This window comes from Micropterus salmoides, unplaced genomic scaffold (genome assembly GCF_014851395.1).
Source record: "Micropterus salmoides isolate LMB-PRFRI ecotype aquatic unplaced genomic scaffold, ASM1485139v1 Ms_hic_scaffold_14, whole genome shotgun sequence".
In the NCBI taxonomy this organism is placed as follows: Eukaryota; Metazoa; Chordata; class Actinopteri; order Centrarchiformes; family Centrarchidae; genus Micropterus; species Micropterus salmoides.
Window position 1 is genome coordinate 25,180,291 of NW_024040485.1, and position 24,249 is coordinate 25,204,539.

Sequence of the window (24,249 nt, forward strand, 5' to 3'; positions counted from 1 at the left end):
AAATGCCAGGAGTGACGTCATTGATGTGGGGTCCCGCTCCTGAAACTCTGCTGGTAGCACCACTTAAGAGATTGTTATGTGTATTGTTGAAAAAATCACATTATACATGATATGGGTTGCAATTAATGATTAATCGATCAATTAATTAAAGATGGATTTATTTTTTATTGAAAAAGACCTGCATTGTAGTGCACTCACTACACTTAAATCCGTGGACGAAACATCATCTAAAACCCTGCAACAAGCATACATTCCAGTATAGCACAGCAGGAACAGATTGTCCCTATAGCTGCTTGACATCTCTTCTTATCCGTAAGTAAATAAATAATAAGCGTATCCAAACATAGCAATTACATGCTATTGTGTGCTTGATGATTGAGGGAGTGTGCCCACCTGTTGCCAATGGTTTATGCTTTTCATTGTGGCAGCATCCACTCTGCCTTTTGTGCAAGTGTTTGTCATCCATGACCACAGGCTGTGATGATGACTACATTGCTGACGTTCAGCTGACTCCCACAAATTGCCTCATAAATTTTATTGCCATTTATGTCCGAACACTTTCCAAATGTAATTTTTATTTTTTTTGTTCTCAGTAGGGCAAATGCCTCTGAACACCTAATCATAATTTTCTCTGCCAAAAATGACTGGCCTGTTACACTGGTAATATTGGATTCAGTATACAACATGTATCAGCACTGCTCTTCCACGTCTTGACTCTGTTGGGTGTGTTTTTGAGTGTGTCAGGCTGACACATGTTTTCAATAGTTGATTCATTCCTGTGTTGTCCCAACGCAATACACGCTAACATTTTCCACTGTTCTACTTTTGTCACCCTCTCTTTGCATGCATCCACGCAGATATGCTGTGACACACACAATATGGCAAATGTCAGCAAAGACAAAAGTGTGCACATGATCAGATACTGCTCCGATTTGGGGGTACATGCGCACGCTCAAGCCTGAAGTGCATCCTCCACAACTGACGTACTCACTTGCAGGGGAACAGCTGGAGATAAAGCAAATGTGTAGGGATTGTGTATGTGTTGTGGTGTGACACATCTGGGTAAAGCGACATGAGGGGGTCTTGACAGATATGGGCTGAGTGAGAGCCTGTTCCTGTTGTGCTCTGTCACACTGAGGCTTCTTCCACATGCCTGCCTTCCACCGTCTGCTTGACGCTCCCGCTAGCTGTTAGGTAACCTGATGCTACTGTGTGTGAGTAGGTGACCCACTCCTATAGGTTAAAAGCGCCAGCGTCGCTGCAGTGTTCCCTTGGGCATGTGCATGTGTGACATGACATTGGGTCCCATGAAAGATGGAGGGTGAGAGATTAAAAGGACACAAAACAAGGGCATGAGAAAAGAAGAAGCGGTGGGGAGCTGCTTTATGTCTTTGCTTGTGAAATGGACAGAAGGTTCAGTTGATGAATGAGAGCATCAGTGCGTGACCGTGGAGGTGACATCGAAGGCCTCAGCGACCATTTCCATTTTGCGTTAAATTTTGTTTCTTTTGCCACCATGTGCTTCAAGGTTCGCTCATAATTTATGCTTCGAGCATGTGTGTGTTGAAATTGAACATTTGTGGTCTGTGTGTAAGCTTGCAGGTGTACGTGTTGTTGTTGGTGTGTGTGTGTGTGTGTGTGTGTGGGCTCCCAGTGGGAATTGTATTTCAGTCGGTCAAGCCTGACAGATAACAGCCCTACCGTGCTCGTCACATCTATTATTGAGGGGACGGGAAATTGATCGGCTCTAACGGTGAATGTTACCCAGCCTTCCTCAGTTCCTCTTTTCCCTCTCTCTACCGCTGTGCTCCCTGTGTTATTTGTCCTCCACCCATCTCTTCTCACTGTCGGACTCCCCGCTGCCCTTTGTTTTAAGTCATCTGGTTACTTTTCATCCTTTTTTTCATCTCTCAACCTCCATGCCGGTCTCACTTCTTTCCACAGCTTTCTCCCCTCTTTGAATTGTCTTCCCGTTTTTTTTTGGTCTTGATCCTCACTTTTTTAAAGTAAAACATGCAGACAACCACGCTGTCTCAGTTTCTCAATTGCCAGCATAATTTGACTTCTATTTTTCTGGCAAGCTCTTCTTCTGTTGAAATTGTTGTTCCACAGTGTATCAACACCCCGGACTCCTCTTTGCCCTCAGCTTGCACAAGTGAGTTAGAGCCCTTTTCACCCTCCTTCCCAGCCGCCCTTTGCTCTCTCCTCATCTCCCCTTCTCTCTTCGTCAGCTGGAAATTGCGACATCAGCTCACCTTTGATCACTCTCCCTGGGAACTCTTCATCGCATAAAGTCAAGTGTTTTATCTTTGTTGTGTGACAATTCAACTCTGGAAAAGACCACGTGCTGCCAGCCAACATGGCTGTTTGCGCGTCAAATATGCGGAGCAGAGAAGAAGAAAGCCTAATTTGAGCTCAATTCATCATGGCAAGATTGCCCTGCATTTATTGATAATTGCTTTTTTCCGTTTAAAGGGATGGTGTTTAAACCGCCAGTCGTGTAAACATGAGAGATGCAGCTGTTGCCGCAATTAACTTCTCACTTTCCCTAATGAAAGGATTAATCCGCCAGCAAATCTCTCGGCTTCCTTTCAAATGCCAAGCCTCCATTCACCACACTGCCAGTGGAAGAAAGGCGGCCTGTGTCGAACAAAATGGGACTATCTATAACCAGAGCCAAAAGTCACATTCATCGGCTCAGCCTGGTGTCACATCATCAGGGTCCCTTTACTGCTGTGGAACAAGAGAGACCCTTAACCAACTGCTGTTTGATGATTTCCTGGGCACAGCCTCTGCAGGCGTTTTCACAGACAGGCCTCTCCACAGTGCCACCTCCGCCCCCCACCTTTTCTTCAGTCTCGATCCAAACGCTCGGGTCTCTGAGCTCAGCCCTCCGCAGCACTATCACCTCTTGTCAGAATCCTTCAGAATGGACGACAGGGAGTGCTTTACTTTCCACAGACTGTGGAAAGCCAGAAAGTGAATAGCTGTCTCCTGTTGGAATAAGATGTGTCTGGGCAGCCAGGGGTGAATGGCAGCCTGTTGAGAACGGAGGTAAGTTTAGGCTAAATCTTTGAAGCCATTGATCGAATGTATTGATCAGTTTTTTTTTTCTCTGCAACACAGAGACATGGGGACAGGTGTGGAGATAAACAGATAGATCAAATCCATGACAAATGCCAATCATCTGTCCTTTCCTGGTCTAGCCATCGATCAGGAAGAGGAAGCGCTCCTTGTCATTGTCAAAAATTACTCAAGCTTGGTTTTCAGATGTTAAGTATAGATTGCGAGCTGAGTCTGTTCACAGTGGCTGATTTTTACAAACAAACCAAGAGCTCTAACTGTCACTTTTTATGGACCGACAGGAGACCTATTATGCTTTTCCATATTTTATGACTTATCTACAATCTTGGATGTTCATGTTAAACATGGTCAAAGTTTCAAATAATGAGGTTAAAGTATTTAAAAGAAATCCCTGTGAGCAAAAACCTCAGATTTTCTAATGTTCTGAACGCTCTGTCTGAAACAGCTTTTTCTACCAACGGCTCTGTTCTACAACACACGGAGCTACACGGTGCCGGTATTCCATATATGGTCGTTTGCTCCGCACAGCTACGCTCAGTCTGTCTATACCTCTTAGGGACAACAACAGCCTGGTAATATGCTTCAGGTTTTGGCCAATCAGAAGACAGTGGGCTTTGAGAGGGGGGCCTTAAAGAGACAGGAGCATCTGTAGCTTGTTTCAGACAGAGGGTAAAATGAAGGCCTACATGAAGAGCCAGCGTAAGACAGAATTATTTTTTGAAAATTTGAATCATGCAAAGCTGCCATACATGAGTCACTGAACTACAATATAGGACTGGAAAAGCAGTATAATAGGTCTCCCGTAATGAAACATTGCATTGTTTCAAGCAGTACACTTAAATCGTGCTTGTATTAGATGATTGGTATCAGCTGTTTCATACATGCTTCACATCATTGGCTCATTCATCAGCTGTTTGGCAGCATCCAGTCATATTCATCCAGGTGTTCAGCATGGCAATAATAATCTGACACTACTCACTATGCTCTCTCTGATACTCCGATGCTGCGGCAGCTCCCTCCACCACCCCAACCTCCTTACAATATGTGCTTTTTAGGATTTAATGTTAATGTGTATTTATTAAGGGGAATTAGCTCTCAGCGGAAGAGATCTCTGTTCAAATCTGATTTAGCAATACGGTGGCCCTAAGGGGTCAAAACACAATGACATTTCAGAAAAACCAACAACATTTCTTTTGTGAAATGTTGCCACCAGATTACAGTCTTTCTCTATTGCTTACACCCATTTTGTTTAAAGCATGGCTCATTTTCTTAAAACTCCAAACACGGATACACATGCTCACACACAAAACACAAACCTCAAACAAATATCTTGCCAAAGCAATTGTTTGTTTGAAACATTGTTTTCTTAAAAGGAAATTTTGTCTTCAAATGACACACACACACACACACACACACACACACACACACATAGAGAGAGAGAGAGACACACACACACACGCCTTTAAATGAATAGACATTTCTAAGAACCACACTATTATGAGCAGACAACACTAATATGAAAATCTTATCAGTTGGCCATTTTCACTGTTACACTACATGCTGTAAGTAAAGTAGCCTGTTGAAAATGGTTATTTTTTCAATACAACAACAATTCTGAAATACTGTGTATATATCTGTGTAGATACTGTGGAGTGTTCTTCATACAGAACAAACATACAGGACAAAGAAAATTTCCAATCTCACGCATGCATTGTGTTTATTGTACTACTGGTCCACTTGCAATACTACAGTTATCAGTGAGTACTGTATTGATTTGCAGTACTACAATACTATAATGAGAGTAGATTTTCTGGAGGATAGATACTAATGTGAACCTGCACCAGTTTGGTTGCACTCTCTGCAAAGCCTCCCACATTCTTAGAACATGGTGGCCCGTTGTCCCTATCCTCTTCCTCTGATTCCACTTGTGTCTCTCTCTCCTATGTTGGCATTTGTTTCTCCAAAGCAGAAGAGTTCACATGTGGCCCTTTCATTGCTAAAGCTCTGATTGCCTATTGAACAAATGTGCAGCATGCTTCTCCATGTGAGAAGCATGAAAGCATGAAAGTTAAGTAAAGCATTTTGAATGGCAGTGTGTTCCACATGGACACAAGTGATTTTATCAGGCAGATTGTGCCAAATGTGGAGAATTATGTGTAGTGTTTTGATATAAGTGTGGTTTAAAACTGCAGTTGGAGTGTAAAGCAGGAAATGTGCTTGTATTTTAGTAGAATTTGTTCATGGAGGTGGGTACATGAATCACAGGTTGTGGTCTCAAGTACCAGTGTTGGTGTGTAAACAATTGAGAGAAACTGTATAAGTATTTGCTATGAAAGGTAATTGTGTCCCTGACTAAACTCCTTTTTATGTGTATATAAACATTCTCTGGCGTATCAAAGAGAATAAAGAAATAACTGATAACTAAGCACTATTAGTCGAGACTGCCACTTGACCATGAAATATAAGAAAATAAGAGCTTCTTGTAGCGTAAAATTAGTTTGAACTCATTTTTCAGGGGAATATCCCCACACTCACATGCTGATGTGCACACATGTTATCCATACAAATTATCTTGTATAAATATATGAAGTGCTTAGACCGTTTCACGATGATCAGCAGGTGGATTTTGTAATAGTAATAAATAGTTGTAGCCTAGTTTAGCCTCTAAATTCATGTTTAAATCACATACCTATTACCATGAAATCCTGTGGTTGGTCTGTTTTGTTTTTACAAAACACCAGAGTTTGCTTGGGAGCAGACTAAAAGCAACCTTTATAAGCAGGTGTTGAGCCAGACTAAAATTCATTCAAAACTTCTGATAAATCCATCTGCTGATTCCGATCTGTTAAAATACTGATTTCCCAAAGGGACGTGTAGTCTTAATTTACACAAAATGATTTTGTAGCCATGTTATTGGATTTGATGTTTTTTCCTGATTAGTCTCACACTCAATCAGTGTAAATCCAGTTGTGTGTTCAGATTATGTCATACTGAATTTAGAAGTTTCCTAATAAAAAGTAAGTGTAGCGAAAACACAATAATTATACTCATGTTATATTCTGGTACTGAATGCATCTGCATGTCCCGACTGTTTTTATGATGGTGGTCCTTCTGTAAACCATTAATGCTCTTAATCTATTTCCAACACGTCCTCATACCTCTAGGACAAAATAGGTTGATTGTAAAGTGTCCCAAAATGACATATCAGACCGTTTTTCAAAACGACATATATCTCGGTTGGTAAGTAAAATTATATATAGGACCGTTTCCGAAAAAACATGTACGAGCGTTGGCAAGTGCCAGTCCAGCGACAGGCGGACTGGGCCTTCAGTACATTACGTAAGTCAAATAACCTAATTCACCTGACGTTTAACACGTGGAAAACTTTGTAGTTTAGTTAGGTTTAGGCAACAAAACCACTTGGTTAGGTTTAGGAAAAGATCACAGTTTGGGTTAAGTCACGTGACATCAAGTCATCTTCAAAATGTTAATTAACTTAAAACATGTCATCTTTGACTTTCTGTCACATGGGACTCAAGTTCCTGAGTGAAAGTCCTCAGTTTACTTCACTCATCCAAACACCACACAACCTCCTTACAAAGATTTTGTCGCTCTTTATACTACATTACCAGACTTCTTTTGCCACTTGAGGTTGAGGCCTAACTAAAAATGTAAATATGGGTTGTAATAAGCTACAGCGTTTTTTCTAATGAGGATGGGCTGTCTATTTCTTGGTGAGCCCAGTAAGGTGCAGTATAACTTGCAGTCACCAGAATTTGATTTCTCCATGTGTGTCCATGTAACGCTGATGGTGCGCGATGACAGTCACCTAGACTGTCCAATGAGTGAGTTGTCCTTTGACTCATATAGCTCCACACTTATAACTCTTGGTCTGTTTGTAATAAGTTCATGTGTACACTAACTGGACCGGAACTAGAAGGCAACCATTTATTTACTGTAGCCTCCAGCAGAGTGTGACTGAGAGCCTTTACACAAGCCTAAATTAACCCAACCACATGGGCAAATGTCAGTTTTAAAAGGTGGCTAACCACTCTCCTGCTAACATAACCTGAATTACATAAATTATATGGCTTCACCCAACTCCACAACCTTGGTTATTAGTCTACTGATTGATTGTAAGAGCTTTGGCTAAAACAACCATTACTGGTCAGACCTTGAATGCTTGGTGTTAAGTGGCCACTCTCTTGTTTAAATACTTGTCTCTATGGCGGTGGACCCACAATCTAAATTCATTACTCTGTCTTATTTGTTTTGCTATTTTGGGATCTGTGGCCTGTTTTCCTCATTTCTGTTCAATTTGCATCATTAAAAACAGTCTGGGTTGTGTGTGTTGTTTGCCGACTTAAGTATTACAGGTTACAACTCTGAGACTGAAAAATGTACAAAGGCAGACAGAGAGAAGGACTTTCATCTGAGACAAACGCTGACTTTTTATTTATGCATTTCTATGGGTTTGCGTCCTGTGTACGTTTTGTTCCACTTGAGCTAAATTAAGTGATATCTGAAGGAGGATTAAGAATCAGCCGGCGTGCAGATTCATAAACAGCTATCGTCTTGATCCTCGGCTCGTGGACCCCTTTATCTTTGTCATTATTAGTGTCTCCATATCGCTGTCTATTTCCCTCTGGTATAATCTCAATTTAGAGCTCTTCCTCTGACCACAGTAGTAGCCAACTCATTTTAAAGCCCAAGATTACACCACTGCCCTTCTCCGTATCTCATCCTCTTCATCTCTCACTCTCTCTCTTCACTAATCCAAGTATCTTATCTCTCAGCTTTGACTGTCTCCCAACTGTCCACCTAATTCTTTCCCTCTCTCTGTCTGTCTGTCCACGCCCCCACCCCCCCGACTTTGCCTTTGTGCTCTCTACACCAGCCCGTCTCTCCCCCTTTTTGCACATTTGGGGCTTCAGATTGAATTTATTGGTATGACGGGGGATCATCAACAGAAGCTACAAAGCGTAATGGATGCGTGCACGCACCCACACATGCACGCTATCATCCGTATTCAGCATAAAGGCATGCAGGCAGTGGGTGAACACACACACACACACACACACACAGAGTCTCTTTCACAGCTGAATGAGCATTCACTCCCTGCGTGCTCCGTTCTCTCTGTCTGTAAAGGAGGAGAGAAGGAGAAAAAGTGCCCGGCTCGGACCTCAGCAGATAGAAACTAATGACTGTCTGATTAATTCATTAGCCTGACACTTTATGGCTTGGCTGCTGGAGTCATAGCTGTTTACTTTTGTATCATAGGCCGACCCCATGTACACAGGTTGCTCTTGACGCTCGGGCTTTCTCTCTCCTTTCTTTTTCACTTTGTCTCCGCATGCCTAAGAAATAATCGCAAAAATGATGACGTTTTGAGGAGGCCAAAGCAGGATAATATTGTCTCGGAGTGCTCTTTTTTTCTCATCTCCATCATATCCTTTGTCTCTGGTCTCAGCTGGCCAACTGTTGTGGAGGCAAAGACTTTTAAATGTCTGATTTGGCTGAGGACAAATTAAACCAACACCTAGTCCTCTGTGAATTCAGATTGATCCACTGGCTGATTTGTGATTAGCCGGCTACTTAAGTCTATCTTTAGTCAAACCTGGAAAACAAAGTACTTTGCAGAGCCCTCCAGTTGGCCAAGGAGTTTGAAGAGCGAGATGAAAGACAGGCTTTCCATCTCAAGGTTAGCTAACTTGGCGCATGAAAACGAGTAGAGCAAATGGATTTGAAGAGTCAAAAAAATGAATGAGTGGAGTGGAGAGAGCTGTTCTAAATGAGAACAGTCACCTGTGGGGAGTGATAAGAGCTGGCAGATGGATAGAGCGATAAATAGACAGATGGGTAGTTAGATAGATGGAGGGGGATTTGCTGAGATGAAGAGGTGGGGAGAGAAGATGGGCAAGACAGGCGAAACTTTCTCACTGTGCAAACGCTTTAAGGCTCACTGTCGTCTTTCGGGTTTGTTTTGCCAGCCAGCCTTCTCTCTTTCTCTCTCCATCGTTTGGCCCCTGTCTCAACAACTCAACCCCCGCCCCCACCCCCTTTTGTCTCCCGCTGTCTTCGTCTCAGCCACCACTGCACTCACGGGATATTTTTAATAGAATTAGGCTGCTCTTGTTATCAGTGGAGCGGGTAGCCACGGAGTGAGGCGAGATTGAAACAGCGATTTCCAATTTGAGATTGTGTCACACACATCTCCCTGTGCCCAGATAGCATCAACGAATCACCGCCACCATCTCGCTCACTCACTTTGTCCCTCTTTGCCTCTCTTTCTCCCCCTCTTTCAGACATCTCTCGCCGGATATTTTAGCCTCACTCGGGCCTTCCGCACATGCACGACTAACATCTAAATGCATACATGCTCCCTCTCTGTCGCTCTGGATTCACTGGCTTCTCTTGACAGTTTATCTCCTTGTCTCTTTCGCTCTCATCTGGGGTGCATACAGAACACATCTCTCTTTCTCCTCCCAAGCCCTGTCCTCGGACTCACTTAGTACCTCCAAATGCAGCGCCGCTTTTGCTCTTTTCTCTCCTTCTTTACACTTTGTGTTCGTGTCATTCCCACTCCTCCCACACTTGTTCATTTCTCATACCTCCAACTCACCGTTCGCTTTCTCTCCTCTTCTGCTATTTCGCGTCTCTCCTCCCACACTGCCTCCTCTTTCTCCGCCCCACTTCACCAATTTCCGCCTCCCCTTCTCTTTTCATCTCGTCCGGTGTCACTCTCTCCATCCCCCGTGAATATTTCTCCTCCCTTCATCTTTCATCCTCTGCTCCCTCCTCATCCTCTCTTCTCCTCTGCCTCAAGGCGTTGGATCCCTTTGACTTGCCTTGTCAGGTCTTTGGATTTCTGTCTTACCTCTAGAGATATACTTATAGTGTGTGTGTGTGTGTGTGTGTTCATGCAGTGCAGTCCTCATTGCTTGTGGCTGTGTGTGAGTTTGTGTACCAGCCTGTGTTAGAGAGGCGAGCTTGATGAGAGTGTGTGTGTGTGTGTGTGTGTGTGTGTGGGTGGGTGTTTGTCAGCTCCTTTACTGCTTCCCATGGTCAGGGGGTCTTTTCTCTTCACCATAATGCCACAACTCCACCTTCTGAAAAAGCTCGACAGAAGTGCTGCCCTAACATGCAGCCCTCCTTTAATATCGTCTTCCATTAGCCAAGCCAGCTGAGCAACCTTGATTCTCCTACTCCATCTCAAGTTTATTCCCCTCCGTGCCAACATCTATCCACAATAATTCCCAAATCTACGATGTGTGAAAGTTTCCTGTTACACACCCTCTCAACTTCTTTATGAAGATGAATGCCAAATTTGACCAGTGCTTCCTAAGATTTGACGCCTACACTAAGAAGAAGAGGAAGTGTGTCTGTCTCCTTTATTCCCACCTCCTCCTTTCTCACCTTCATCAATGGAATAAACTTTGACATCTTTGTGTACTTTTGTTGTTGTGATGAAGCTTGTAGTAACAGAATGGATCAATATGATATAGGCAGAAAGCCCACATGGGCTATTTGAATTATTCAAGTTTTCAACATATGGGTTCATAGTTCAAAGATGCACAGCAGAAGGCTCCAAACAATCTTCTATAATATAGGCATGTGTATGCGGTATAATGTATACATGTAAAAGTCCTCTAAAGCCTATTAACAGAGGACAATGAGAAGGGGAAACTGTATTTTAATGTCTGCTGTCAAATACCTATGTGCACCTGTATGCCTCCCGTGAGCTACAATGAGGCAAAGTTCTGGCACTAGTAGTATGTTTGACTAAAGATTTCATTTGTGGGGTGGCATGGTTCATTAGGTAGGGCGGCCGTCTAAGGTTCCTGGCTCAATCACCGACTCCTTCAGAGAGAGTGTCAAAGTAACCTTGAGCAAGAGAGTGAACTCCTCACTGCTCCTGATGAGTTGGCTGGCAGCTTGCATGGCAGCCTTTGCCATCAGCGTATAAACAGGTGTGTGAATGTTGACATGTGTTGGCTGGTAGACTTGAAAAGTGCTATATAAATGCAGTACATTTTATTTCTTCTGAGCTGGTTCAGGTGTTGGGGAAAAAAGCACTGCTTTGAGATGAAAACTAGTTTTTGAATAATTGCATTTGGATATCCACTGGCTAAAGTAACTTTTTACTCTAAATATTGCTTGAGGTGTTTAATCAAGTAGAGGGAGAGTCAAGAAAAGGCGAGGTGGGGTTCTGGGCTGATAAAAAAACAGATGCTAAAATCTCTCTCTGCTTCTTTTAAAACTAGTGTACTTTTATGTTTCTGTCCGTGTGTGTGCGTGAGTATGCCTGCATTACAAAGTGATCCTTCAAACAAAGCTTTAGTTATTTTAAATAGTTCAAATCCCAGTGTATTGTATTGTAATATAATGTAATTTTTGAACATTTGCACACATTCAGTTTTTACCTTAAACTGAAATAGTGGTAAATTGTTTTGTGTGTGATGTGTTTGACATCTTCATGTGACCTTGAGTTGATTTTGTTTTGTTAAACTAGTATCTCCAAGGTCAAGAATAAATATTTTAAATGTTCCAGTTTAAAGTAATTTTATTATATTTAAAAAAAAAAGGAACCATGTACAATATTAAAGAATTAAATTTTTGTTGAAAAGCAAAGTAGCTGGCAGTGGAAGCAGCAAGGGTGAGCAGGCTAAAGCAGTTTAAATAAGGTGCCTTAAATGGAGTTTGCCAATGGATGCTAAGAGAGGAATCAGCTGAACCGTCAGTTGATGTGGGCTGGCTTTGAGATCAGCTGCTGTCAGCTGATGTGCTGGCATTGTGAGCTGAGCTTGACTTTGTTGCTTGCCTGAACTAACGCTATACTCAATTTCTTTTTTCACCAAGTGACAAGGTTGGTTTAAGAGTTTGACGATGTACTGTTTTGCGAAACTACATTCCAATTCCACATGTGCAACATTTATCATGTCCATGATTGGCTTTGATTGTGTGTTTCTGCATTCTTTGACCTTTCTCTTTAGATCCCGCCTTCTTGTAAGCTAAGCAGCATGCTTGTCAACAGTGTCACATAATGCCTGAACAGCCTAAAAAGCCATTACCAAACCGTAAGACTTAATTTTGCTTAAGCTATAGCTGTAAAAGTATTTCAATTTTGTTTTTCTATCAGTGACAATATTCAGCTGAGGAGACACAGTGACCTTTTTGGACAGGTCTGGACCTCTAAGGCCTGACTGTAAGGCTGACGCTGCCGAGTGGTACATATCAAACTTGCTTGAAATTCAGTGGTTTTTCCAACTTGACTGCTCATTATTACAGTCTGAATGATATGATGTGAACTCAGTGTAAGAGCTAAAATCAGTCCTGTATGCAACAACTCCTAAAACCAGAAATAGTTATTTTTACTTTCATAGTGGTTAGCACTGTTGCCTCATAGCAAGATGGTCGCGGGTTCAAACCCCGGTTGTCCCGGCCTTTCTGTGTGGAGTTTGCATGTTCTCCCTGTGTCTGTGTGGGTTCTCTCCGGGTGCTCCGGCTTCCTCCCACCATCCAAACACATGCAGCCTAGGTTAATTGGTGTCTCTAAAATTGTCCTTAGGTATGAATGTGAGTGCGGGCGGTTGTTTGTCTGTGTGGCCCTGCGACGGACTGGTGACCTGTCCAGGGTGTACCCCGCCTTTCGCCCGATGTCAGCTGGGATTGGCTCCAGCCCCCCGTGACCCTGTATGCAGGATAAGCGGTTGATGATGGATGGATGGATGGATGGATATTTCTGTATTGCTAAAACAAATGGAATACATCGTTTTATTCTGTAGGTTTATGCGTGTCGGCTGTTTCCACCCTGTCTCCATACGCTAAGCTAGGCTAAAGAAGTCATGACTCAAGCTCTGTAACATTACTTAACGCACCGACATGAGATTTTTATTGATCAAATCTTCAAATCTTTCCTTTGGGATAAATAAAACTTTACCTTACATTTTTAGCTTAGAATAAGTGCATTTGGCAAAATTATTCTTTGCTACATTAATGTTACAATTTGATGAATGAGAGTTAGCTTAAAGGTGCCTTAGAAGGCTCATTTTCAGGTTCATACTTGTATTTAGGCTTGCTACTAGAAAATGTTAACAAGCTTTAATTAAAAAAAGCACATTATATTTCTCATACTGTCCGCTGCTTCAGCACCTCTTTTCCTGATTTACGGAGTTTATATGTTACTGGTTACTTTAGCAGATGCTACTAAGATAGCTAGTCAGTTAGCTGTGCAGCTTGCTGTCCTATTGCTAATTCTGCCCGGACTTGAAGCTTGGTTCTCTGGGGTTTTGTTGGTGTTTACACCTCTAACATTACTACAGAAGCTTTGGACCGCTGGTTCAGAGCCAGCTGATAACTGATCTACTGTAACAGATAGTGGTTAGCAACCTGTAGCGTTTGAAACAATTAAGGTGATCTGTCCGTCAGGAAACTTCATAAATCGAAGAGTTGAGGCAGAGCAGCCTGAGGACATCAAAGGGAAAACCAGAAAATGTTTACCTTTCCTTCATAAACATTAAAGCACTTTCTGTGAGACACACTGCACAACCTACAGCTCTAGCTCTATGAGCTCGTATGACCTCTTTGGAACGTAGGCTGGTGTATGTATCTCTGAAGGTGTAAACATCCCAGATGTTAAGTAACATCTTGCACTTGTTGGCATTCAACCATTTTCGTGGGCGAATTTTGGTGCACAAGATTTCCATATGAAAGAGGAAACAATGGAGATTGAGGCTCACAGTGTGTAAATTACATGTACTGAACTGTTTTTATTCAACTATGCCAAGTGAAATACAGATTTCCATTCTACGGCACCTTTTAAAGCTAAAGCATCTGCTGTCCCTCAGCACGTTACAATGAAAACATGCACACGATGACTTACAACATGAAACAAACAGGACTCTTGTTTCTGTCTTCTGAGCACCCAGTTGGTTTCCTAACTGTGGGTACTGAGACAACACAGTATACACACATACTGTAACCCCCCCCTCCCACACACACACACACATACACTAATGTACTATACTGAAGTGAGCTGTTTAGTCATGAATGATGAGCTTCTGATGCAAGTAATTTGATTACACCGGTTGTTTGTCCTCGAATGTCTTACCCTCTACCTCTCTGTCTCTCTCTCCTTTCTCCCCTCCCACCGCGGCAATCCATTTCCCTCTGAAAGTGACACTTTAAAAGGTTGATAGCTCTTTGCCAAGTCTCAGAGCCTCAGATCGATGGCTGGTGGAGAGCGGCGTCAAGGTACAGCGTGCGTCTCGCATCTCCAGACATGGGAGTTGAAGTCAACACACCAGGTGAAGATGCTTTTCGATTTGTTGCCACTACATGATCCTGAGGTCCCTGTAGATGGGAAATGGACAACCGGTGAAATTCTTTTGCTTTTTCCGCCTGAAACAGCCAGTGCCGTGTTGTTTTAATGGAAGAAAGACAAGTTGGAGTGGAGTTCACACGACTGTACAGATAAAGGGACACATCACATGAAAAGAGCTCAGGAAATGTAATGTTTAATTATAGGACAATATTTATGGGTCAAAAAAAAACACAAAATCTCAGATTTTTATGCCAAGAAAGTTCCCCCTCCATCATTTTTACCCTGCTGTTTCGTATTGCTATAAAATTCTTCCCTGAAACAGTATTTTGCAATCAGAGTACTCATTCCGGCTCCTATAATTACTCTACCTCTTCTGTTCAGCTCACTGCTCCTGAACAAAGTAGCAGTGAAAATGGAACCCATTTTTATTTTGACAATGGCTGCTGAGGTGTGCAACTGATTGCGAGGAGCTGAAGATGATGATGACATGCAGGGAAGTCTGGCTGTGCTCAGCCTGCAGCCTGCGTGTCTCTAACCAACCCCTTGGTTACCAGTGATCTAGCCACACCACCTGGCTCCAGTAAAGCTCCCACTGAGCCCCCCAGAGGAGGATCTCCAGCCCCGGCTGCTTCCCTCCCTAAAGCAGCCTGGTCTTGGCCTCCATATGCAGCCAGCCTGGCCTTGGGGGAGCCAAGAGCTGTGGAGCATGGATGGATAACTATCCAAGGTTAAAGCCCACCTTGAGGTGCAATGAGCGGCATGGGAGAGGGTAGCAAAGGCCCCCTGGAGTTATGGAAAAGTGAGTATAGCCAGAGCAGTCAGCCAAGCTTGTTTCCACACCAGCTCTAGACACCCCAGGATCTGTCACACAATCAAACCATGGAATCAGGGACAAGAAGTAGGGAGAGTTTTAAAAAAAACACACACGTTTCCGCATTAGAGACACAATGTTTCCAACTCTGCAGCTTTATTCTCACATTTACAAGTAGAGTATCACCAGCAGTGTATAAAGGAAGAGTTGAGATCAGGCTGTGTTAAAGTGTGAACAGTATTAATATTCATCAGTTAGTGAGCAGCAGTGTGGAGGAGAGGCAGTGAATGAAGGATCTCAGAGGGGAAACTGAGATTTTCTTTTTTACATCCTTACTGCTATCAAACAGGGTATTATTGTGTCAGAACACTTGCTCCTTTCCACTTTGAAATGTCATCCCTGTAACTATAGGTTAAATCTATACCACCTCTTGCCATGAGGACTTTTTCTCTGGGACTCTTAGAAACCAGAGTGGTGGCTTTGTTGAGCCCCTTTTTATGCTCAGTTTATCACAAGCCCACATAGTGAAAAATGCAGGCTTTTAGTGCACTTTCATAGAGCCGGATGATGCTCCGCCTCCCACCGGTGACCCCCCACAGGCGTTGGATTGCGACCCAGCATGCTGGGCCCCTGGGCCTCTCCTCTCCTCTGTTCTCCTTCCTCTGAGTGCGCTCTTGTCGTATCTCTCAATCTCCCTGAGTCTTTATCGCAAAAAACACAGCACACCACATTTTAATCATGCCCCCAAATAGAAGACACTTTTCCAATTAATGGAACTGCCGCCATGATGCACTGTGACTCTGTGAAGCCGCAATGCGCAATAAGCTACTGCTGCTGCTTGATGTATGAAGTTTTGAACTTGAACAAGATGGTTTTTGAAATAGAGAAATCCGTAGTAAATGAAAGGCTATTGGTGAGGCATCAAAGAGGGAAAGTGAATGAGTAATGCTCCGGTGAAGCTGCTGAGTGGCCAACAGTGGATGTTTTTGGTCGTACTGGGCAGCTCTCAGGCATGAATGTATGGAATTGTATGAATGTGAAGCAGGGGATTACGAAAAAAGAGCATGCACGCTCAGCAAAAAGCCGCCCCAGATAAATAATAAAGGGTCAGAAGCTGTTGTCATCACTCTAGATTGTGTCATTTTAAATCAGAATCTATTGATAGGTCATTCGGTCACACAGCACACAGCCTCTATTATCCGTCCCAGGCAGCCATTGACTTACTTCCAACAAGTGAATGACTTTAAAGAGGGTTTTGAGTCCCTATGCCTGGCACCATAAACAGTGAAAGGAAGTTCAGCAATAAATGGAAGCGTTGCAGAGTTTCACTTGCTTCTGTATTGGCGCTTTATTTCAAGGATATATTTCCTAGTGTGTATTTATAACTCTGGGCTCATTCCAGCTTAGACAGGGACCTATCACTTTTCCCAGAAACACAGCCCACAAACACACAGCAGTGGTGGGGGAGGCATAGTGTTGTGTGTGTGTGTGTGTGTGTGTGTGTGTGTGTGTGTGTGCATGATTATATTTGTGTGAGAAGACATAGTATACGCTCAGAGTCATTTGTCCTCAAGTGCAAATGTATGTGTGCACTGTTGTAAAGAGGGGCATTCAATTTAAGCCGCATGTGTATGCATGCACACACCCACAAGAGCATAACATTCAAATGGCAGACACCCTCTTGCTGTAGCTCTTTATGCAAGTTATGCACTTCACAGCTTGCTTTCTTGTGGCTTCATATATTAACTTGCCCTCCCACTCCATCAGTCAGCTTGACACCAATCAGCGTGAATCCGCTATGCGTAACATGTTTATGAAACTAAATAATTTTTCTATTGCCTCACTAGTCTCAGAAATACGTTAAGCATTTTCCACCTGGTTCTCCTGGAAGGCACCCTCCTTAGAACAGAATTAGGAAGGAAATGGCTTCTCTCCTGCACTGACAGGGAAGGTTGAATGGGCGTATTAACCAGAGGTAATTGAATGTAGAGGTAACAGTGCACAGTTTAGCGCAGGGATTAACCCCTGCACCTCTGCTCTCTCAACCAAGCTCTGGTAAAGAGGCTGGTGAAGTCCGGCTACAGTATGACTCCCCCTCGGTGAGAGGAAGTTGTTGTGCTGGTCTGGAAATATTTAGAGTTTGGGGCCTGCGAGACCACCATAGTTCAACTCAGTTCATTGCTATTTATCATGAGTGACAGGTGCGGAGTTAAAAAACTCAACACCTTTCTGCGTGAGCAATGGAGCTGTCTTATTACCCACGGTTAGGAAACCAACTGGGTGCTTACTAGAGTTATTTTCTGAAGAAGACAGAAACAAGTGCCAGCAATTCATCCCTATTTTTATTTCCAGCATATTTTACTCTTCAAGGGAGATTTCCATTATTTTGAAGGGATCAGACAGCATAGAAGAGATGTGAAAATAAAATAAAAAATGTGTAAGATGTTGGATTTAATCTTGACTGGTGCAGCATTCTTGACTTTAACCCATTGTACAACCATTTTTTATACATTGTTATACAGTACATTGAATCTGTCAGATATAACCTTATCAGGCTAAGGTCAGGATATTTTCAGTATTCCTCAAGGATTTCAACTATTTGAGTCTATTCTAATCTTTTTTTCTGTTGTCTCCAAAACTTTGTGAACCTTAATGGCGGTGGCGTGGCTCCCAGAAGGTCATACAGGGAGGCGTGTGCAAATTGTTGTCCCGATGGAGATGTCAGAAATTGCCATAAATTTAGCCGGTAATTGGTTTTAGAGCATAATAAAGAGAAGGCTCAAGATCACATGAGCTGAGTTTAGCAGTGAAGATGAAGAGTATACATAGCGAGCCAAGGTCAAGGGAAAGGTGTGAGAATTCAAATTTACCCTGTGAGGTGACAGTATTTGAGACAGCAAGAACCAAAATAGAAAAGAAAAGAAGGTATGAAGAGGAAAAACGCACGAGGCGGAGGGACTGTGAATGAGAATATAAGTGAGAAGTACTGTAATTGCTCGAAAGGGAATTTGTGTTACACATGAGTAGGTTATGCAATACATTAAGCAAAATCAACAAGATGAGAAAATGGGGGAGAGTAGAAGGAACCTTAAAGTTGGTGGAGGCGGGGCGCGACAAAGATAAAGAAAAAGACAAAGTAAGAGAGACAGAGAGTAAGATGACTACTATGTCTCCATTTCCACGGAACCACAAACCGAGCTAGTTTCCACCAATTACATTCATGTCAGTGTGCGTCCTGGATTCAAAATGCAACAACAGCCTGGAGGTGCCTTCACTCTCCTGGTACACACTCAACATCTCTCCCTGCCTGCCACTCCAGCATTCGTTGAATCTGAAACACACACACTCTCATTCACCCACGCGCGCAGACGCTGTGTATGCACATATCACACTCACGCATAATAATCTCATCACTCCCTCTAGCTTTGTCTCTCTTTGTCACCCATACACACACACTCACTCACACACCCACCCACCTACCAACCAGCCAAACACATTCCCACACACACACACTTACGCACAAATCTCCTCTGTCACTTCCCTCCACTGTCTTCCTATTCCATTTCTCTCCCTCTCTTGTCCTCGGGCTCTCCATCCATCCATCCAGCCCCTACTTGTCTCATTCTGTCTGCACACACACACACACACACACACCGCTGCCTGTATGTGTGTATGCGTCTTAGTGCATGTGTGCCCTCCTCCCCTCTCAGATGATAGTAATAAGGCCGGTTATTGCCGGAGATGGAGATGAGGGATGGCGTCTATTGATGATCGTGCCTGTGACAGCCTGGCAGCAAGCTAGATGTAGAGCTTTCATTATTAGTGGTAACAATAACAGCAACACACAGGCCTTAATTGAATGAAAAAGGCCGCTGGCAGCCTGCCTTAAGATCTGGCGATGGGTAGGGACAAAAAAGGATGGACAGGGGGTGAGTGTTATGGCGAGGTAGAAAGGAAGAAAGATGATGACGGAGAAGCTGGAAAAAGAGGAGAGGAAAATAGAACCTGGGGGGTGCCTACAGTGAGCGAGGGAGTGTAAATGCACAGAGAGAAGGCAAAAAAACAGGGAGGCATGTGGTAAAGTGGAAAGTGCAAAAGGCAGAGCTTGAGAAAGTGCTCTGGAAGAAGCGTGACAAGGCGCACGAGAGAACCGTGGACAATTAGGACATTATTATTGAGTGGAAAGATGAATAAATAATTGACAACATTCTGTCTTTGTGGGATGGAAGTGAAAAATGAGGGTTATAAAGCAGGACAGAGAAGCACAGAGAGGGAAATATAGGCACAGATAGAAAATATAGGCAGATTTCTCACACACACACACACACACACACACACACACACACACATTTTTCACTATGTAGATAGTTGTTATTTTATCTGTGCAGGTTTTGAGATTTCTCTTTCCAGCCCACAACAATGCAGTTGAAAGGAATTTCATTCATGGTGCTGACAGCGCTGAAAATTCTCAAATGTATTATTGTAAGTTTTATTCATATTTGGGATCTTGGTTCTTATACTGAACAAAATAATTTTTTTCAATATTATAAACGCAACACTTTTGTTTGTTCCCCAATTAATCATGAGCTGAAAGATCTAAGACTTTCTCTATGTACACAAAAGGCCTATTTCTCTCAAATATTGTTCACAAATCTGTCAAAATCTGTGTTAGTAAGCACTTCTCCTTTGCTGAGATAATCCATCCACCTCACAGTTGTGGCATATCAAGATGCTGATCAGACAGCATGGGTATTGCACAGGTGTGCCTCAGGCTGGCCACAATAAAAGGCCACTCAAAAATGTGTAGTTTCACTGTATTGGGGAGTTCAGTATCTGGTGTGACTATACCATTTTCCTCACGCAGTGCAACACATCTCCTTTGCATAGAGTTGATCAGGTTTTTGATTGTGGCCTGTGGAACATTGGCCCACTCCTCTCTTCAATGTCTGTGCGAAGTTGCAGTCAGGTTGAGACCCTGATGAGGACAACGAGCATGCAGATGAGCTTCCCTGAGACGGTTCATGCAGTTTATGCAGAAATTCTTTGGTTATCCATACCGATTGTTGATATTTGAGAAAAATAGGCCTTTTGTCTACATAGAGAAAGTTCCAGATCTTTGAGTTCAGCTCATGATGAATGGGGGCAAAAACAAAAGTGTTGCGTTTATAATTTTGTTCAGTGTAGATCAGGATGAGGATTCAACAAGCGTGGGTTAAGTATAAATATATGCCAGTTTAGTCTGAATGTGATCTGGGTAGGAAGGGGTGTCTAATTTAAAAATTAGAGAGAATAGAACAAACATTTTTCTTTGTGCAATTGCTATTTATGTAGTTCTAGTTAGTTAACTGTTTTTCAATAAAAATATACTGCAAAAAAAAGCTTTTAAATAATACAACAGCAACATCTTTTTCTGAAATCAGTGACCCAGTTGAGTCCCTGTCATACACAGAAAGTAACACAGCAAAATTCATCCATGTTTGCTTGCGAAATATGTGGAGATAGAGGTGACGTAGTAACTACATGCATGGCCAGTTGGCATGGCTACACACTAGCTAAATTGGGAACATGCTAGCGCTAATCAGTCATATTGAATCTCTGAGCTTCTTTCCTATTTCTTAATGTTGGCTTGGTCGCTAATGGTACCCTAAGCTCACACAGTTTATTCAAAACTGTGTATTTATACCATCAAGTTACATTGCATAGCTGGGTTTAAGAGGCAGACAATAAAAACAACGGTATCAACCCGGGCGTTTCGCTTCGACTCTCAGCGCACCAGGTTGAGAGGCTAGTACACCATTGTCACTCATAAAATCCCCACTGTACATCAGCATACCTCTTTGCCACTCGTTGATATGAGCGTCATGGCATCGAACAAAATGAGCCTGAATCACATTGTGAAGGTGGGACGTTATTGTTGTTGGCAAAGAGGGATGGGCAATTCTTTCTTTGCTGGTGGTTATTTCTAACCCACTGTGTTTGTAAAACTTGGGAAGCTGCACGCTTAAAATATTGAACTTGACTTGTGAGAGCACGGGTGAGAAGGGAGGCTGTACAGCGTGTGCACGAGAAGTGACTGACAGTGTGTTAGAGACTGCTTCTGGCTCTGACTGGCTGGTTTGACTTGGGCATGGTGGATTCTGGAGCAGTAGGAGCTAGAGAAGCCTGATTTCTGTCTCGTAATACTGTCAGGATGTGTCATAGTGACGATTTCAGTAAACATACCAAAAAGTTATTTTTTATAAAAGTTACAGACTGAACCTTTTAAATAAAAGTGGATGCTACAACACAGCTAATAAGCTTCCTTCATATTGAACTTTCCGGCTCTTCTTTCCTAAGGCCAGCACTGTCAAGACAGCTTGCTATGGGTCAATGCTGCAAATTCATGTGACAAAGTTGAACCCCATGGAAGAATTTGTGTAGATTTACTTTGCCCACGCCAACGAATCCACTCACTGTGACAAATCCGTTGACGTAAACTGAAAAATCTTGCTGTTTTAAATGCTGGTGTGACTGGACCTATAGTCTGGATAATCCACAGACCTCACTGGCAACTATTTCTTCTGTAGAAAGTAGTCTAAATAAAAACAGTCCACAGATGATTATCCAGTCAAATAATAATTTTTTTAACACTGTGAGCACCACACACAAACTCCATTCACCTACATTGTATTATAATGTGGGCAGAAATTTCACAATCTTGGAACAAAAAACATAAGAGATCTACATGACTAGATACTACTAGTCAGTGAGGGGAAAAAAAGGATTTTGTAATTTCGCTGAACTGATCCTACAGAAGAAAGCAGGTCAATCTATAAAGAAACACTTTAATGATGCAAGTGGTGTATGATGAAAGGATTTTACAAGCAAAAAAAATAAAAAAGACAACTTCAAATTACTATCAGGACATTATCATGTATGCACTGAGATAAGTCTGCATGTGTTTGTTTGTGCAGGTATGGATCTGCGTCTCAGTGTGTTAATGGCTCTTTTCACTGCGAATTTGTGAGTCAACATGAGATAGCAGTCAGTCGGCGCCTTGCCCTTTTTGATAGACTTGATTTAGCAGCACAATGGCTCAGCTTCCAAAGCTGCTAATCAAGTTGTCACGGCATGCGGCAAACATGCTAACTGTGTGATGAAACAGGTCCAGGGATCACGCTAACGACATCATCACTCATGTTAATAACACAACGTGCTTTTCCGATGCCCTTCCTCTCTCTGCTGGCATTAAAAAGACAGAAAAAACATAACTGAGGAAAAATCAATTTTTGCATCTGCACCTTGTTTCCGCTTCTTCATGGAAGAAGAGATTTATTAATCAGGGTCAAATCATGCTCTGCCTGACATAAAAGGGAGAAGGAGAGAAGGGAACAAGGAAATGGAAATTAGGTTGTAAGAAAGAGGAGAGTAAGGAGAATAAGGCTCTGATGAAGCGAACTTGGAAGGAGAGACCAGGCCAGAGGTAAGGGGTTGAATATTGATAAGATAGCGATAATGTCTGGAACTGAAGAACGGGAGAAAATAAGAGCCTAGCAAAAAGACGACAGGTGCATCGGCCTGCACCTGAGGTTGCTTAATGACAGACGGAAGCTCTCTGGTGGCGACAGCAGCAGCTGCCCTGAATTTTTTATAGCTGGCTTCACGGTGAGATGGCTGAGAGACACCGTGATATGTCTCACCCATGTTCCTCTGAGAGCAGCCTTTCATTAGCTGTCCCCCGACCCGAGGTGAATGTGGCAGGGAGACGAAGTCAGGAGGAAATAAAAGTTGAAATTGTTTTGAGAAAGGGGGCCAAAAGAAAGTTAATACTGAGGAAGTCGTGAGCGTATTTATGTTCCTCTGAAAAATAGAAGCATTTGGTCTTTGCTGTTGGGAGCTGTTATGATGGATCTTGGGTAATTGAGTTTTGATGGATGAGTGGTGTCTGGCAAAGTTGGGGTCTGAGTGGAGTGCGGGAGGACTGACTCAACTACTTTGATATCTGACCACCAGAAATTACAGTATCTCCTGCTTCTGGCGCTTGGTACCCACCACTTTTAATTCTCTAGCTAAATTGTTTAGGTATGTAATATTGAATATCTCATAACCTTTTATAAGTGCTATAAAACGACTGCAAGCCCTCAGAGACTAAACCACAGAGGAGCCGCTGAAATCTACTTTCCCTATGATCTCAAACATCCAGATATTCCCTTTTGGCCTCCCTCCTTTAAAGACTGCAATTAGGCGAGGTAAAATGATAATGTTTTCGTCTTTAGCGTCCCTTTGGTAAACATTGCCGTTAGGATCAATTAACCAGCGGCTAATGAGCAAAGAGAGGGTCTGCCTCAATATTGCACCATTGTTCATTGGCGATTTTTAATTAATGGGTTTTGAAGTAAAAATCGCAAAAGTTTTTAATTGTTTTCCTTTTTGAGTGGGGGGGTGGGGGCAAGATCAGAGTGTTAATTATAAAGTAGGGGCTTTAAAGTGAGGAGGATTTAGACTTTTAATTAAAGAGGAATTTGATGCGACCAACAGACTGAGTTCAACTACCGCACAATCCCCTGTTATTCTCCCTCGGCCCTCTTCTTTCTAGCTGCCTGCCTACCCTTCTGTTTTGCAGTCTTCCATCTTCTGCCACTCCTCTTGCTCACCCCCCCCCCCCGTATGGTGTTGATGTCTCCCTCCTTGCAGGGTGTTGCTATCAGGAGCCGGATTAGGGACTTTGAGAGGTCTGCTCTCAAATGGTGAAGATGAGGGCTGGGTGGGGAGGAGAAGGAGGGCAAAGAGCGGCGGCTCAGTCACTCCATCGGATTTCCAAGATTGAATTAGTGAGCTTTAGACAAATCAGAGCCCTTTTGGACATGTGCACAATGTTGCTTTCTCCATTTTCCCTCTTTTCATCTCTTTCTGTCTTCTTCCTCCCATAGCTTTGCCTCCTCCTCCTCCTCCTCCTTCTGTCTCTCCATCTCCCCTCCTCCTCCTCCTCTGCTCTCCCTTAATAGCGCATAAGATTGTTTTCATAGCAGTGATAAATTAGGCTGAAGTGATT

The 24,249-nt window shown here is 42.9% G+C and overlaps 1 protein-coding gene across 2 annotated transcripts in view; it reads left to right on the top strand.

Moving 5' to 3' along the window:
- The window catches only part of LOC119902511, a 151,252-nt gene that overhangs the window by 11,005 nt on the left and 115,998 nt on the right, over positions 1-24,249 (top strand). The gene's annotated exons all lie outside the window — the stretch shown is intronic.